The sequence below is a fragment of the Bufo gargarizans genome, chromosome 1, assembly GCF_014858855.1.
Source record: "Bufo gargarizans isolate SCDJY-AF-19 chromosome 1, ASM1485885v1, whole genome shotgun sequence".
In the NCBI taxonomy this organism is placed as follows: Eukaryota; Metazoa; Chordata; class Amphibia; order Anura; family Bufonidae; genus Bufo; species Bufo gargarizans.
Window position 1 is genome coordinate 706780525 of NC_058080.1, and position 17395 is coordinate 706797919.

A 17395-nucleotide genomic window follows, 5' to 3' on the forward strand; every position below is an offset into this window, starting at 1 on the left:
CGAATCCCGACCTCATTTTCAAAATTCAACAAATCCCAGGCATAGTCATCTGTATTGCCGTCCTCTGGACAGTGATACAGATGCCTTGCCTGTGCTGCAGCTGCTGGGACTTGACTCATGACCTGCTGCTGCTGGGACTCGAACCCACAACTTTCTGTATCAGAGGCAACACACTTAACCACACAGCTATTAAAGCTGTATATCCACTGACTGAAAAAATATGAGACTTAGACTCTGTTAGTTGTTCTAGCCAGTGTACATCTATACACATAACAGCTGCCCCAACACACCCAGCTCTGCTATATCTCTATATGACAGTGGCCCCAACACACCCAGCACTGCTATATCCCTATATGACAGCTGCCCCAACACACCCAGCTCTGCTATCTCTCTATATATATGACAGCTGCCCCAGCACACTCAGCTCTGCTACATCTATACATATAACAGCTGCCCCAACACACTCAGCTCTGCTATATCTCGATATGACAGCTGCCCCAACACACCCAGCTCTGCTATATCTCTATATGACAGCTGCCCCAACACACCCAGCTCTGCTATCTCTCTATATATATGACAGCTGCCCCAGCACACTCAGCTCTGCTACATCTATACACATAACAGCTGCCCCAACACACCCAGCTCTGCTATATCTCTATATGACAGCTGCCCCAACACACCCAGCTCTGCTATCTCTCTATATATATGACAGCTGCCCCAACACACTCAGCTCTGCTATCTCTCTATATATATGACAGCTGCCCCAGCACACTCAGCTCTGCTACATCTATACACATAACAGCTGCCCAAACACACCCAGCTCTTCTATATCTATATATGACACCTGCCCCAACACACCCAGCACTGCTATATCTCTATATGACAGCTTCCCCAACACACTCAGCTCTGCTATCTCTCTATCTATATGACAGCTTCCCTAGCACACTCAGCTCTCTGCTTTTCAGGAGCCATAACTGTGTTAGTTTTCTGTTCACAGAGGCAAATCAGGGCTTGTTTTATGAAGGGCAAGATGTACTTTCTAATGGCACCACTTTTTTTTCATAATATGTAGTGGGAAGCTGGAAAATAAATCTAAATGGGACATAAATGAATAAAAATTAAAAAAATCTGCATTTGTATTGTGAGTTTTGTTTCTACAGCATTCACTATGCAGTAAACCTGATGCATTATTTCATTCTGCAGGTTAGGGCAATCACAGCAATACCACATTTAAAATAAAAAAATTATATATTTTAATAAAAAAATACCTATACCTGTGTACCTATTAAGCCCTGCCACAAATAGTGCTTGATAGTAACTTTGGTAAGTCAAGACATAGAGGAGCTTTCAGAAGGTTCCAGTCTGCCATAGCAAGTGAATGTCTCCTACAATCTTGTTGTAATGGGGGTGTTCGGTCAACAATAGTGCACTATCGCTCAGGTGAAATGGCTGCAATTGGTCACTGTATCTCTGGGGTTAAAAGTTCAAAGTTGCCTCCGATCGTAGACTCTGCAGCTAGGTGTCTGCTGTGGAAAACAGGTACTTGGTGACTATGGAAGCTGCTTAGTTCCTAAATTAGTGCCATCTTTAAAGATCAGACATTTTCCATACATGTATGGTAGAGGTCAGAAAGGTGTTAAAGTGAATCTCCACTTTTTATCAACAACTTGATTTTTTTTCAGCCCAAACTTTTGTTCCCTGAAATGCCTTAACCCTTGGGTTTAATACCCCATAAATCTATGCTTCAGGGAACTTGTAGTTAAGGGAGAGGGGGTTCTCACAATTAATGTAAAAATAAAAATCAAACATAAAAAACTACTTGAAAATCTCTAAAACCCTTGCAGATGAGCATGAGCGGAATAGATCCAGATGCGTTGCAGATGCGTTCAGTAAAAAATGCGTGATTTCGCAAGCAAGTCCATTCAGTTTTTTATGCAATCTCGTTCAGTTGTTCAGTTTTTATCACCCGGGTGCAATGCGATTTAATGTGTTTTGCACGCAAGTGAAGGTATACAAACAACATCTCTTAGCAGCCATCCGTGAAAAACGTATCGCATCCGCACTTGCTTGCAAATGCAATGTGATTTTCACGTAGCCCCATTTACTTCTATGGGTCCAGTGTTGCATTAAAAAAAAGCTGAATATAGAACATGCTGCGATTTTCAAGCAACGCACAAGTGATGCGTGAAAAACAATGCTCATGTACACAGACCCATTTAAATGAATGGGTCCGAATGCATTGCGAGCACAATGCGCATTGCACCCGTGCGGAATACTCGCTCGTCTGAAAGGGGCCTAACAAAGCTAAAACTAGCCCTCTACCTCACATCGATCCAGAGCTTTCCCAAGTCATTGATTTATTTAAGGCTGGCAGCTCAGGTAGCATGTCTTTTTTCAGTGGGTCGTGTCCTTTGTCAAGTGACATGCCATTTCTGCTATAGCTGTCTAACTATTACAGACATGGGGCATGTTCTTTAGACTGCAGCTCTCTCCCTGCAACTGTCACAGCTTCTAATAAAAAATATGGCTAATATGTGAAAGTTGAAGTATAGAACTGAGCATGTGCGTCCACCTTAGCAAGCAGCAGGTGGCACTATACCAATATAATTTATTGAATATCTCCAAAGGGATTGTACAAATTATAGTAAACTTTGCCCAGTGCTATGAAATTGTACATAAAAAATAAATAAATAAATAAATAAATAATAATCCTCATCTGTTTCTCCTGCACAATTCCCAGCACTGCATCTCCAGTTCCCCTCCCTCTGGTTGTATACAAGTTAGAATCAGTGTTGTCGAGGTATACAGCATGTATTTTTCTGTTTGGTTTCTCAATTAATAATAATAATAATAATAATAAAAAATGCTTTTTAATTATTATATGTGTTCTCTCTTCCCTTTGCTCTTTCTCGCTGTACAAAAGTCACCCAATTTTGCAATCCTTCCAATTCATTGACAAAAACTAGAGATGGGACGTCGAATCTGTCGAATCCACCGAATCTTGCTGGATTCGAAGGATTCGTGGACTCGAATCCCGACCTCATTTTCAAAATTCAACAAATCCCAGGCATAGTCATCTGTATTGCTGTCCTCTGGACAGTGATACAGATGCCTTGCCTGTGCTGCAGCTGCTGGGACTTGACTCATGACCTGCTGCTGCTGGGACTCGAACCCACAACTTTCTGTATCAGAGGCAACACACTTAACCACACAGCTATTAAAGCTGTATATCCACTGACTGAAAAAATATGAGACTTAGACTCTGTTAGTTGTTCTAGCCAGTGTACATCTATACACATAACAGCTGCCCCAACACACCCAGCTCTGCTATATCTCTATATGACAGTGGCCCCAACACACCCAGCACTGCTATATCCCTATATGACAGCTGCCCCAACACACCCAGCTCTGCTATCTCTCTATATATATGACAGCTGCCCCAGCACACTCAGCTCTGCTACATCTATACACATAACAGCTGCCCCAACACACCCAGCTCTGCTATATCTCGATATGACAGCTGCCCCAACACACCCAGCTCTGCTATATCTCTATATGACAGCTGCCCCAACACACCCAGCTCTGCTATCTCTCTATATATATGACAGCTGCCCCAGCACACTCAGCTCTGCTACATCTATACACATAACAGCTGCCCCAACACACCCAGCTCTGCTATATCTCTATATGACAGCTGCCCCAACACACCCAGCACTGCTATCTCTCTATATATATGACAGCTGCCCCAACACACTCAGCTCTGCTATCTCTCTATATATATGACAGCTGCCCCAGCACACTCAGCTCTGCTACATCTATACACATAACAGCTGCCCAAACACACCCAGCTCTTCTATATCTATATATGACACCTGCCCCAACACACCCAGCACTGCTATATCTCTATATGACAGCTTCCCCAACACACTCAGCTCTGCTATCTCTCTATCTATATGACAGCTTCCCTAGCACACTCAGCTCTCTGCTTTTCAGGAGCCATAACTGTGTTAGTTTTCTGTTCACAGAGGCAAATCAGGGCTTGTTTTATGAAGGGCAAGATGTACTTTCTAATGGCACCACTTTTTTTTCATAATATGTAGTGGGAAGCTGGAAAATAAATCTAAATGGGACATAAATGAATAAAAATTAAAAAAATCTGCATTTGTATTGTGAGTTTTGTTTCTACAGCATTCACTATGCAGTAAACCTGATGCATTATTTCATTCTGCAGGTTAGGGCAATCACAGCAATACCACATTTAAAATAAAAAAATTATATATTTTAATAAAAAAATACCTATACCTGTGTACCTATTAAGCCCTGCCACAAATAGTGCTTGATAGTAACTTTGGTAAGTCAAGACATAGAGGAGCTTTCAGAAGGTTCCAGTCTGCCATAGCAAGTGAATGTCTCCTACAATCTTGTTGTAATGGGGGTGTTCGGTCAACAATAGTGCACTATCGCTCAGGTGAAATGGCTGCAATTGGTCACTGTATCTCTGGGGTTAAAAGTTCAAAGTTGCCTCCGATCGTAGACTCTGCAGCTAGGTGTCTGCTGTGGAAAACAGGTACTTGGTGACTATGGAAGCTGCTTAGTTCCTAAATTAGTGCCATCTTTAAAGATCAGACATTTTCCATACATGTATGGTAGAGGTCAGAAAGGTGTTAAAGTGAATCTCCACTTTTTATCAACAACTTGATTTTTTTTCAGCCCAAACTTTTGTTCCCTGAAATGCCTTAACCCTTGGGTTTAATACCCCATAAATCTATGCTTCAGGGAACTTGTAGTTAAGGGAGAGGGGGTTCTCACAATTAATGTAAAAATAAAAATCAAACATAAAAAACTACTTGAAAATCTCTAAAACCCTTGCAGATGAGCATGAGCGGAATAGATCCAGATGCGTTGCAGATGCGTTCAGTAAAAAATGCGTGATTTCGCAAGCAAGTCCATTCAGTTTTTTATGCGATCTCGTTCAGTTGTTCAGTTTTTATCACCCGGGTGCAATGCGATTTAATGTGTTTTGCACGCAAGTGAAGGTATACAAACAACATCTCTTAGCAGCCATCCGTGAAAAACGTATCGCATCCGCACTTGCTTGCAAATGCAATGTGATTTTCACGTAGCCCCATTTACTTCTATGGGTCCAGTGTTGCATTAAAAAAAAGCTGAATATAGAACATGCTGCGATTTTCAAGCAACGCACAAGTGATGCGTGAAAAACAATGCTCATGTACACAGACCCATTTAAATGAATGGGTCCGAATGCATTGCGAGCACAATGCGCATTGCACCCGTGCGGAATACTCGCTCGTCTGAAAGGGGCCTAACAAAGCTAAAACTAGCCCTCTACCTCACATCGATCCAGAGCTTTCCCAAGTCATTGATTTATTTAAGGCTGGCAGCTCAGGTAGCATGTCTTTTTTCAGTGGGTCGTGTCCTTTGTCAAGTGACATGCCATTTCTGCTATAGCTGTCTAACTATTACAGACATGGGGCATGTTCTTTAGACTGCAGCTCTCTCCCTGCAACTGTCACAGCTTCTAATAAAAAATATGGCTAATATGTGAAAGTTGAAGTATAGAACTGAGCATGTGCGTCCACCTTAGCAAGCAGCAGGTGGCACTATACCAATATAATTTATTGAATATCTCCAAAGGGATTGTACAAATTATAGTAAACTTTGCCCAGTGCTATGAAATTGTACATAAAAAATAAATAAATAAATAAATAAATAATAATCCTCATCTGTTTCTCCTGCACAATTCCCAGCACTGCATCTCCAGTTCCCCTCCCTCTGGTTGTATACAAGTTAGAATCAGTGTTGTCGAGGTATACAGCATGTATTTTTCTGTTTGGTTTCTCAATTAATAATAATAATAATAATAATAAAAAATGCTTTTTAATTATTATATGTGTTCTCTCTTCCCTTTGCTCTTTCTCGCTGTACAAAAGTCACCCAATTTTGCAATCCTTCCAATTCATTGACAAAAACTAGAGATGGGACGTCGAATCTGTCGAATCCACCGAATCTTGCTGGATTCGAAGGATTCGTGGACTCGAATCCCGACCTCATTTTCAAAATTCAACAAATCCCAGGCATAGTCATCTGTATTGCCGTCCTCTGGACAGTGATACAGATGCCTTGCCTGTGCTGCAGCTGCTGGGACTTGACTCATGACCTGCTGCTGCTGGGACTCGAACCCACGACTTTCTGTATCAGAGGCAACACACTTAACCACACAGCTATTAAAGCTGTATATCCACTGACTGAAAAAATATGAGACTTAGACTCTGTTAGTTGTTCTAGCCAGTGTACATCTATACACATAACAGCTGCCCCAACACACCCAGCTCTGCTATATCTCTATATGACAGTGGCCCCAACACACCCAGCACTGCTATATCCCTATATGACAGCTGCCCCAACACACCCAGCTCTGCTATCTCTCTATATATATGACAGCTGCCCTAGCACACTCAGCTCTGCTACATCTATTCTATACACATGACAGCTGCCCCAACACACTCAGCTCTGCTATCTCTCTCTCTCTCCATATATATATATATATATATATATATATAAGAGCTGCCCCAGCACACTCAGCTCTGCTACATCTATACACATGACAGCTGCCCCTGCACACTCAGCTCTGTATATCTATATATCTATAAGTATTACTATACAGTAGATAGATATATAGAGATATAGCAGAGCTGAGTGTGCTGGGGCAGCTGTGTATAGATGTAGCAGAGCTGTGGCAGCTGTTATGTGTATAGATGTATTAGAGCTGGATGTGCTGGGGTAGCTGTTATGTGTATAGATGTAGCAGAGCTGGGTGTGCTGGGGTAGCTGTTATGTGTATAGATGTAGCAGTGCTGAGTGTGCTGGGGCATGTGTCATGTGTATGGATGTACACTGGCTATTAAAGCTATGACAGAGTCTACAGTAGAAGTCTCATATTTTTTCAGGCAGATTCTATGCAGCTCTTGTAGCCTAGTGGGTAATGCAGAAGGTTGTGGGTTCGAGTCCCAGCACAAACTTTTCTGAAATACACAAGCACCGACTCCATATATGGACATACAGGGTGGGACACAGGCAGGAAGAGACTGCATTACATCGCTGACATGGAGGTAAGTAGAAGTGCATATTTTTTTTAATACCGGACTGTTACTGCCACATGGGGGAAGCAGGAGGCACTTGATACTGGCAAATGGGGGAAGGGGGGTTGGCACCTGATACTGGCACATGGGGGGGTGGCACTTGATACTGGCACATGGGAGGGTGGGGGGGGGAAGGAGAGAGGCACTTGATACTGGCACATTGGGAGGGGGAGATGACACTATGATACTGACATGGGGGGTGGGAATGAGAGAGGCACTTGATACTGGCACATTGGGGGGGATGGCACTATGATACTGGCACATGGGGGGTGGGAAGGAGAGAGGCACTTGATACTGGCACATTGGGGGGATGGCACTATGATACTGGGACATAGGGTGGAGTGGGGTGTGGGAAGGAGAGAGGCACTTGATACTGGCACATTGGGGGGATGGCACTATGATACTGGCACATGGGGGGGTGGGAAGGAGAGAGGCACTTAATACTGGCACATTGGGGGGGAGATGGCACTTTGATACTGGGACATAGGGGGGGTGTGGCGTGGGAAGGAGAGAGGCACTTGATACTGGCACATTGGGAGGGGGGATATGGCACTATGATACTGACACATGGGGTAGGAAGGAGAGAGGCACTTGATACTGGCACATTGAGGGGGGTGGCACTATGATACTGGCACATGGGGGGGAGAGAGGCACTTAATTCTGGCACATTGGGGGGGAGATGGCATTATGATACTGGCACATGGGGAGGTGGGTGGGAAGGAGAGAGGCACTTGATACTGGCACATTGGGGGGGTGGCACTATGATACTGGCACATGGGGGGGAGGAGAGAGGCACTTAATACTGGCACATTGGGGGGAGATGGCACTTGATACTGGAACATTGGGGGTGTTAGCACTTGATACTGGCACATTAAAAGGGGGCATCTATGGGGACATTTACTGGCACATTATTGGAGGGCATTATGGGGGTCCATTTTTACTGGCACATTATTGGGGGGCACTATGGGGGCATCTACTGAGGCCACAAAGTAGGGGTATTTTATATGGAGGGGCTCTGTGTGGTACTAGTATTATCAGGGGGTTTATCTGTTTTTGCAGTATAATATTGGGGAGCACAGTGGCACAGTATTGGGGGTGGTTGGATGATTTGTCCAAAATATACGAGACTGATGGAAAAGTAGTAAACTAAGATTATTATTTTTTTTTGGTCAAACTGCAGAGACAAAAAATGCCTGAAAACTGGTGGTCTGTTCTGAAGGTCTGAAAGGAGAAGATGAGGAAGAGGGAAGGAACATCTACATCAAAGGAGACGTCACTGGTTGTAAGAGGTATGTGCACTGTATTACCCCGGATGTAAGAGGTATGGGGCGCTGTATTACCCTTTATTTCCAATTTTTCTCGAATCCAAATCCGAATACTTTGTTAAAAAAGTAAGGACTCTTTATTTTTTCATATTAAAAAAAGAATATTGAGTTTGGATCACTTTGTTTCTTACACCGTTCACACAATTCTTATGTACAGGATTCGTAGGATTCGAGATTCGAAAGATTCAAGATATTCGAGAACCTTTTTGGATTCAGATTCGGATTCGAAAAAAAATTGGATTCGTCCCACCTCTAACAAAAACAGAATGTTGAAAATTTAAAGAATAAAATCATGCTATCAAACATTGAATCCTTAAAAAAGACACTTGATAAAACTGTAGAAACTATATAGAAAAACAATTTTTTGGGAATTGATTGAGTTTTCTTTTTTCTATATACAAAATGTCTAAATTCATGCCTGGTTGATAATAAACAAGTGACTTAAGTGACTCAAACATCCTGATATGCATGTTTTAGAGCAGTTTTCCTCCACCTGTGACTCACAACTAGGGATGAGCAAATTGACTTTGGATCCTTCATCCGAAGTCAATTTGCATAAAACGTCATTTTAATACTGTATGGAGCCAGAGAATGTATTGGCTTTGATGAGCTGAAGTTATTACTTTGCAAAGTCTTGCGACACTTTGTGCAATAACTTTGGGAATTTATTTTTGCTGTAAAAAACCTTGATACAGAACTCAGGTTTGGTTCCAAGTGGGCCGCAATTTGCAGTCCCCAATGCATGGGCACCATCCTTGCGGCTGCCTCGACTGATCCAGACCCATTCAACTTGAATGGGTCCATGATCCATCCGCAGCACAACATTTTTTTAATATGTTCTATTTTTTTTGGCAGTGTGGAGGCACAGAGAGAAACCCCACAGAAGCACTCCTCCTTGGGGTTCCGTGCCTGCTTTCCACCCCGACCTTCTGGATTGCTGACCCATTCAAGCGAATTGGTCCACATCCATGATGCGGGGTGCACACAACTGTGGGCCACAATACGGGCACGGCTGAACAACGGCCATGGGCATAAGTCCTTAACTGTGATTAACAAGGTATAACAGGATGGGGACTTCTGTTTCAGAGGAAAAGAACAGTAAAATAAAATTTGTTCAGCTCCTGTCATTGGTCTAAAATAAATATGAGCATGTTTCTTGCAAATTTGTTTTGTGTCCAAATCACCAATTTTTTTTAAAAAAATTGATTTGTGTGCGAATCAATTCTACATACAGTGGATATAAAAAGTCTACACACCCCTGTTAAAATGTCAGGTCTCTGTGATGTAAAAAAAAAAATTAGACAAAGATAAATAATTTCAGAATTTTTTTCACCTTTAATGTGACCTAGAAAATGTTAAAATGTACAACTCAATTAAAAAACAAACTGATATCTTTTAGGTAGAGGGAAGAAAAAATATAAAAAATAAAATAATATGGCTGCATAGGTGTGAACACCCTTAAACTAATACTTTGTTAAGCACCTTTTGATTTTATTACAGCACTCAGTCTATTTGGGTATGAGTCTACCAGCATGGCACATTTTGACTTGGCAAGATTTGCCCACTCTTCTTTGCAAAAACACTCCAAAAATGTCAGATTGCGAGAGCATCTACTGTGCACAGCCCTCTTAAGATCACCCCACAGATTTTCAATCGGATTCAGGTCTGGTGAAGCCATTCCTTTTTTGACTTGGATGTATGCTTTGGGTAGTTGTCATGCTAAAAGATAAAGTTCCTCTTCATGTTCAGCTTTCTAGCAGAAGCCTGAAGGTTTTGTGCCAATATTGACTGGTATTTGGAACTGGTCATAATTCCCTCTAGCTTAACTAACGCCCCAGTTCCAGCTGAAGAAAAACAGTCCCAAAGCATGATGCTGCCACCACCATGCTTCACTGTGGGTATGGTGTTCTTTGGGTGATGTGCAGTGTTGTTTTTGCGCCAAACATATCTTTTGGAATTATGGCCAAAAAGTTCAACCTTGGTTTCATCAGACCATAACACCTTTTCCCACATGCTTTTGGGAGACTTCAGATGTGTTGTTGCAAAATGTAGCCTGGCTTGGATGTTTTTCTTCGTAAGAAAAGGCTTTCGTCTTGCCACTCTACCCCAGAGCCCAGACATATGAAGAATACATGTACCACACAGCCAGTACTTGCCAAATATTCCTGCAGCTCCTTTAATGTTGCTGTAGGCCTCTTGGTAGCCTTCCAGACCAGTTTTCTTCTTGTCTTTTCATCAATTTTGTAGGGACGTCCAGTTCTTGGAAATGTCACTGTTGTGCCATATTTTCTCCACTTGCTGTTTTCCATGGTATATCTTATGCCTTTGAAATTATTTTGTACCCTTCTCTGACTGATACCTTCTAACAATAAGATCCCTCTGATGCTTTGGAAGCCTCTGTGGACCATAACTTTTGCTGTGGGATGTGACTAAGGAAATTTCAGGAAAGACCAACTAGAGCAGCTGAACTTTATTTGGGGTTAATCAGAGGCACTTTAAATGATGGCAGGTGTATGCTGACTCCTATTTAACATGATTTTGAATGTGATTGCCTAATTCTGAACACAGCTACATCCCCAGTTATAAGAGGGTGTGCACACTTATGCAACCACATTATTCATTTTTTCCCTTTAACTAAAAGATTTTTAGATTTTTAGATTTGACGCGCGTTTGTGTGATTGACTGCAGTGTTGTCCAATGAGTCTATGGGCCAAAACGCGCGACAAACGCCCCAAAAAAAGCTCAAGAACTTGTTTATGCGTCGGGCGTTTTACAGCGCGTTCAAACGCGCTGTAAACCGCTCAAGTGTGAACCAGGGCCATAGGGAAGCATTGGTTTTCACGTGTTGAGCGTTTTACAGCGTGTTTGAACACGCTGTAAAACGCTCAGGTCTGAACTTAGGGTTAAGGTGTTAATAAACAGCGTGTTTAAAAACACAACACCACCGTTGCACATGTTCTGCTTTTTCATATTAGAAAGCTTTCAAAAGTTATCCTCTTTTGGGACAAATGGTGTTTAAAATCACATAGTGTTGTGGGAAAATAACAATGGCTTGTTGGGTCTAAGTATCCAAAAATGATGCCTTAACGGGGACAGATCCCTACCCCTGCTTATACACACACTCCGGATTGGAGTGGCTTTTGGACTATATTTTTATATCTCAATCCATGCAAATCATTTAAGAAAGAACTCTATCCATGCCTATTACTTGAAAGAAAAACAATATCAGATTCAATGGTGGCACAGGTATTTATTAAACACCACTTGAATCTGTGGCACCGCAATGCTCAGCAGACCTTCTGCTGCACAGCACATGTGAATACTCACTGTGGGTGTGAGTTACTCTTCTGCTGCAAACGAGGCCGCACATATGATAGCTGGAGCGATAAGCAGTTGTCATACAACAGATCCACCTGGCATAAACTACTACAGGACTGCACAAAAACAAGGGGCCACTCACTACACATGGAGAAAATAAGATTTAGCCATAAGAGGTCACAAGCATTCTTTACTTTAAGAGCAGTGAATCTCTGGAATAGCCTGCCAAAGTATCTGGTCACACCAAATACAGTAGATGGCTTCAAAAAAGGTTTAGATGAATGTGTAATTCAAAATAACATTGAGGCTTATAAAAATGTATAGAAATCTTGTTCTACACAACCTTTCTCTTTGGCACAGCCCCTTTTTAAAAGGAAGATGAATATTGATCCAGGGATTTGTTCCATGGATCAATATAGCAGGATTACAGGTTGGACTTTTGCCTTTTTTCAAACATAACAACTATGTAACTATGCAACACTTGTCTCCCATACGAGATATAAAAGGCAAAGCTCTTGAGCACACCAGATGTCTGCAAAGAACATTCAAAGCACTGTACATAATAAGTTAATTTGCATCTATTAAACATAAGTTAAAAAAAATGAAAAAAAAATAGAAATATGTATTCCATCTGAAGTTTTCATATGCTTGTGACATTTTAGAAGTAAGTTTATTTGCCCAGCCCTAGTCATGATCGATGATCGATCTGCTCAAGTTCTTTGTCTTGTTAATATTTTAGTATGCTTTTTAATTTTAATATGAAACTTATTTTAAAAAATCTTCAATAAATCTTTTGAAATATACATTCCATGTCAAGTCATCATATAGTTGTTGTTTTTTTCCATATTTTGGAAGTAATTTTTTTTGTTCAGTGCTAGTGATGATTGACTCGTCTAGCTCTAATTCTATCTCTGCCTTCTTTATTTTTTAGAATGTTTTTGAATTTTATTTCTCATTATTGTTTCGTATTATTTGGTTTGCTATCTGCCAATTATAATGTAGTCCTCTGTTAAACACAGCCTATACAGCCTTTCAATGCTTAACAACCAGTGATGTAGTAATTTTTTTTTTCAAGGCAGAATCGGATTACTGTTATAAAAAGCTTATTTTCCAAGTGAAATCTTCAAGAAACAAGCCTAAACATTCTCATTATGCATAGTGTACAATGTTGTATAGCAGGTAACAAAACATCAAACAATAGTCAACAGTTCTGGGCATATTTTAATTTTCCACTCTAGCTATTCACACACCACTGCCAAGTTATATGGATAATTTGTATAGTTCCAAAGCAAAACAGAAAAGATGAATGTAGCCAGTTATTAATTTGTGCACAAACTTCCCATCGTAAATGGAATATTTTGTTAAGTGAATGTGCAATCATGCTTACCATTCTCTATTTACCTCAGAAACATTGCCTCTGTGCTCATGAATATCACATACATGAAACAGGGCAAAGCCTTTTCATTAAGAATATTGTATTACCAGCTGCAAGAATTCTTCTTTTGAATTTGAACCTCAAATTTGTGGCTGAATGTTTCAGAATCTATCAATTTTTTTGCGCTCTACTTGCTGTAAAATAAATTACAAAATAGAAAAATATGTTATTTAGTAAGATACAACATGAAACTTTTGACGGGCAGGCACTGATTGCACCTTGAAGAACTCGCAGAAAATATATTCTTATAAATACAAGCACTGATTAAAATGAAGGGGTCTCTGGTTACCAGTGAATGTGCCATTCAAATGTATGGAATATTAAAAAGCATTGAAATTGAAGTTTAATAGATAATATTGAGGGGTGGGGAGGGGGGAGAATTTATGCTTTTGTCTATGGAATGTAGTTGTAGCAACCATGGAAGAAGCTGGTAAAAATTGTATATTATTATTATTATAAATAGAGATATCGAAGTTGACGAAGTGGAATTCAATCCGAAAATTCAGGAATAATGTGATTGGCTGTGATCCTAAAATGGCTGCTGCACGTGTTAGGACATGGAGCAAGGAACTCTGGGAACAAGGAATCACCCACAATGCCATGCATGCAGCTAATCAGCAGCCAGCCCTGTTATATCACAGCCCTATAAATAGCCTCAGCCATCTTGGATTCTTCCATTTTCCAGTGTACCTAGTGCAGGGAGAGATGTCAGCAGGCACTAGGGACACAGGTAGACAATACTTTCAAACTATTATTTTGATATATAAAAGTTCAGGGAAAGGATAGGGAGGAATCATTCCACAGTATTGAAGCGGAACAGGGTTAAGAAGGGAAGTTTACAGCCTGGGTAATAGGAACAATCCTATTACACCTTGCTGTACTGGCTAAGGATCTAAATTACCATTATACAGCTCTGTAATTCCATCAAATCGTTGTTATTGGGGTGAAAATGCAGTTTGATACAGCCATTAACAGGGTTTATTACAAGGATATATTTCTTAATTTTTTTTTTTTGCCCTTGTGCGGTGCAGTAATATGTTCTAAAGCATTTATTGGCTTGTATTAGTGGCTAAAAAGGGCTTATTAGTAGAGTTGAGCGGACACCTGGATGTTCGGGTTCGAGAAGTTCGGCCGAACTTCCCGAAAATGTTCGGGTTCGGGATCCGAACCCGATCCGAACTTCATCCCGAACCCCATTGAAGTCAATGGGGACCCGAACTTTTCGGCACTAAAAAGGCTGTAAAACAGCCCAGGAAAGGGCTAGAGGGCGGCAAAAGGCAGCAACATGTAGGTAAATCCCCTGCAAACAAATGTGGATAGGGAAATGAATAAAAATAAAAATTGAATAAATAAAAATTAACCAAAATCAATTGGAGAGAGGTCCCATAGCAGAGAATCAGGCTTCACGTCACCCACCACTGGAACAGTCCATTTTCATAAATTTAGGCCCAGCACACAGGCAGAGGAGAGAGGTTCCGTAACACAGAATCTGGCTTCATGTCACCAGAGAATCAGTCTTCATGTCATAGCAGAGAATCAGGCTTCACGTCACCCACCACTGTAACAGTCCATTTTCATAAATTTAGGCCCAGCACCCAGGCAGAGGAGAGAGGTCCCGTAACAGACAATCTGGCTTCATGTCAGCAGAGAATCAGTCTTCATATCATAGCAGAGAATCAGGCTTCACGTCAGCCACCACTGGAACAGTCCATTGTCATATATTTAGGCCCAGCACCCAGGCAGAGGAGAGAGGTCACTTAACAGAGAATCTGGCTTCATGTCAGCAGAGAATCAGTCTGCATGTCATAGCAGAGAATCAGGCTTCACGTCACCCACCACTGTAACAGTCCATTGTCATAAATTTAGGCCCTGGCACCCAGGCAGAGGAGAGAGGTCCCGTAACAGACAATCTGGCTTCATGTCAGCAGAGAATCAGTCTGCATGTCATAGCAGAGAATCAGGCTTCACGTCACCCACCACTGTAACAGTCCATTTTCATAAATTTAGGCCCAGCACACAGGCAGAGGAGAGAGGTTCCGTAAAACAGAATCTGGCTTCATGTCACCAGAGAATCAGTCTTCATGTCATAGCAGAGAATCAGGCTTCACGTCACCCACCACTGTAAGAGTCCATTGTCATATATTTAGGCCCAGCACTCAGGCAGAGGAGAGAGGTCCTTTAACAGAGAATCTGGCTTCATGTCAGCAGAGAATCAGTCTGCATGTCATAGCAGAGAATCAGGCTTCACGTCACCCACCACTGTAACAGTCCATTGTCATAAATTTAGGCCCTGGCACCCAGGCAGAGGAGAGAGGTCCCGTAACAGACAATCTGGCTTCATGTCAGCAGAGAATCAGTCTTCATATCATAGCAGAGAATCAGGCTTCATGTCATCCACCACTGCAACAGTCCATTGTCATATATTTAGGCCCAGCACCCAGGCAGAGGAGAGAGGTCCCTTAACAGAGAATCTGGCTTCATGTCAACAGAGAATCAGTCTGCATGTCATAGCAGAGAATCAGGCTTCACGTCACCCAAAACTGTAACAGTCCATTGTCATAAATTTAGGCCCAGCACCCAGGCAGAGGAGAGAGGTTCCGTAACACAGAATCTGGCTTCATGTCACCAGAGAATCAGTCTTCATGTCATAGCAGAGAATCAGGCTTCACGTCAGCCACCACTGCAACAGTCCATTTTCATAAATTTAGGCCCAGCACCCAGGCAGAGGAGAGAGGTTCCGTAACACAGAATCTGGCTTCATGTCACCAGAGAATCAGTCTTCATGTCATAGCAGAGAATCAGGCTTCACGTCAGCCACCACTGCAACAGTCCATTTTCATAAATTTAGGCCCAGCACCCAGGCAGAGGAGAGAGGTTCCGTAAAACAGAATCTGGCTTCATGTCACCAGAGAATCAGTCTTCATGTCATAGCAGAGAATCAGGCTTCACGTCACCCACCACTGTAAGAGTCCATTGTCATATATTTAGGCCCAGCACCCAGGCAGAGGAGAGAGGTCCTTTAACAGAGAATCTGGCTTCATGTCAGCAGAGAATCAGTCTGCATGTCATAGCAGAGAATCAGGCTTCACGTCACCCACCACTGTAACAGTCCATTGTCATAAATTTAGGCCCTGGCACCCAGGCAGAGGAGAGAGGTCCCGTAACAGACAATCTGGCTTCATGTCAGCAGAGAATCAGTCTTCATATCATAGCAGAGAATCAGGCTTCACGTCATCCACCACTGCAACAGTCCATTGTCATATATTTAGGCCCAGCACCCAGGCAGAGGAGAGAGGTCCCTTAACAGAGAATCTGGCTTCATGTCAGCAGAGAATCAGTCTGCATGTCATAGCAGAGAATCAGGCTTCACGTCACCCACCACTGTAACAGTCCATTGTCATAAATTTAGGCCCAGCACCCAGGCAGAGGAGAGAGGTTCCGTAACACAGAATCTGGCTTCATGTCACCAGAGAATCAGTCTTCATGTCATAGCAGAGAATCAGGCTTCACGTCAGCCACCACTGCAACAGTCCATTTTCATAAATTTAGGCCCAGCACCCAGGCAGAGGAGAGAGGTTCCGTAACACAGAATCTGGCTTCATGTCACCAGAGAATCAGTCTTCATGTCATAGCAGAGAATCAGGCTTCACGTCAGCCACCACTGCAACAGTCCATTTTCATAAATTTAGGCCCAGCACCCAGGCAGAGGAGAGAGGTTCCGTAACACAGAATCTGGCTTCATGTCACCAGAGAATCAGTCTTCATGTCATAGCAGAGAATCAGGCTTCACGTCACCCACCACTGTAACAGTCCATTTTCATAAATTTAGGCCCAGCACCCAGGCAGAGGAGAGAGGTCCCATAACAGACAATCTGGCTTCATGTCGGCAGAGAATCAGTCTGCATGTCATAGCAGAGAATCTGGCTTCACGTCACCCACCACTGTAACAGTCCATTGTCAGATATTTAAGCCCAGGCACCCAGGCAGAGGAGAGAGGTCCCGTAACAGACAATCTGGCTTCATGTCGGCAGAGAATCAGTCTGCATGTCATAGCAGAGAATCTGGCTTCACGTCACCCACCACTGTAACAGTCCATTGTCAGATATTTAAGCCCAGGCACCCAGGCAGAGGAGAGAGGTCCCGTAACAGAGAATCTG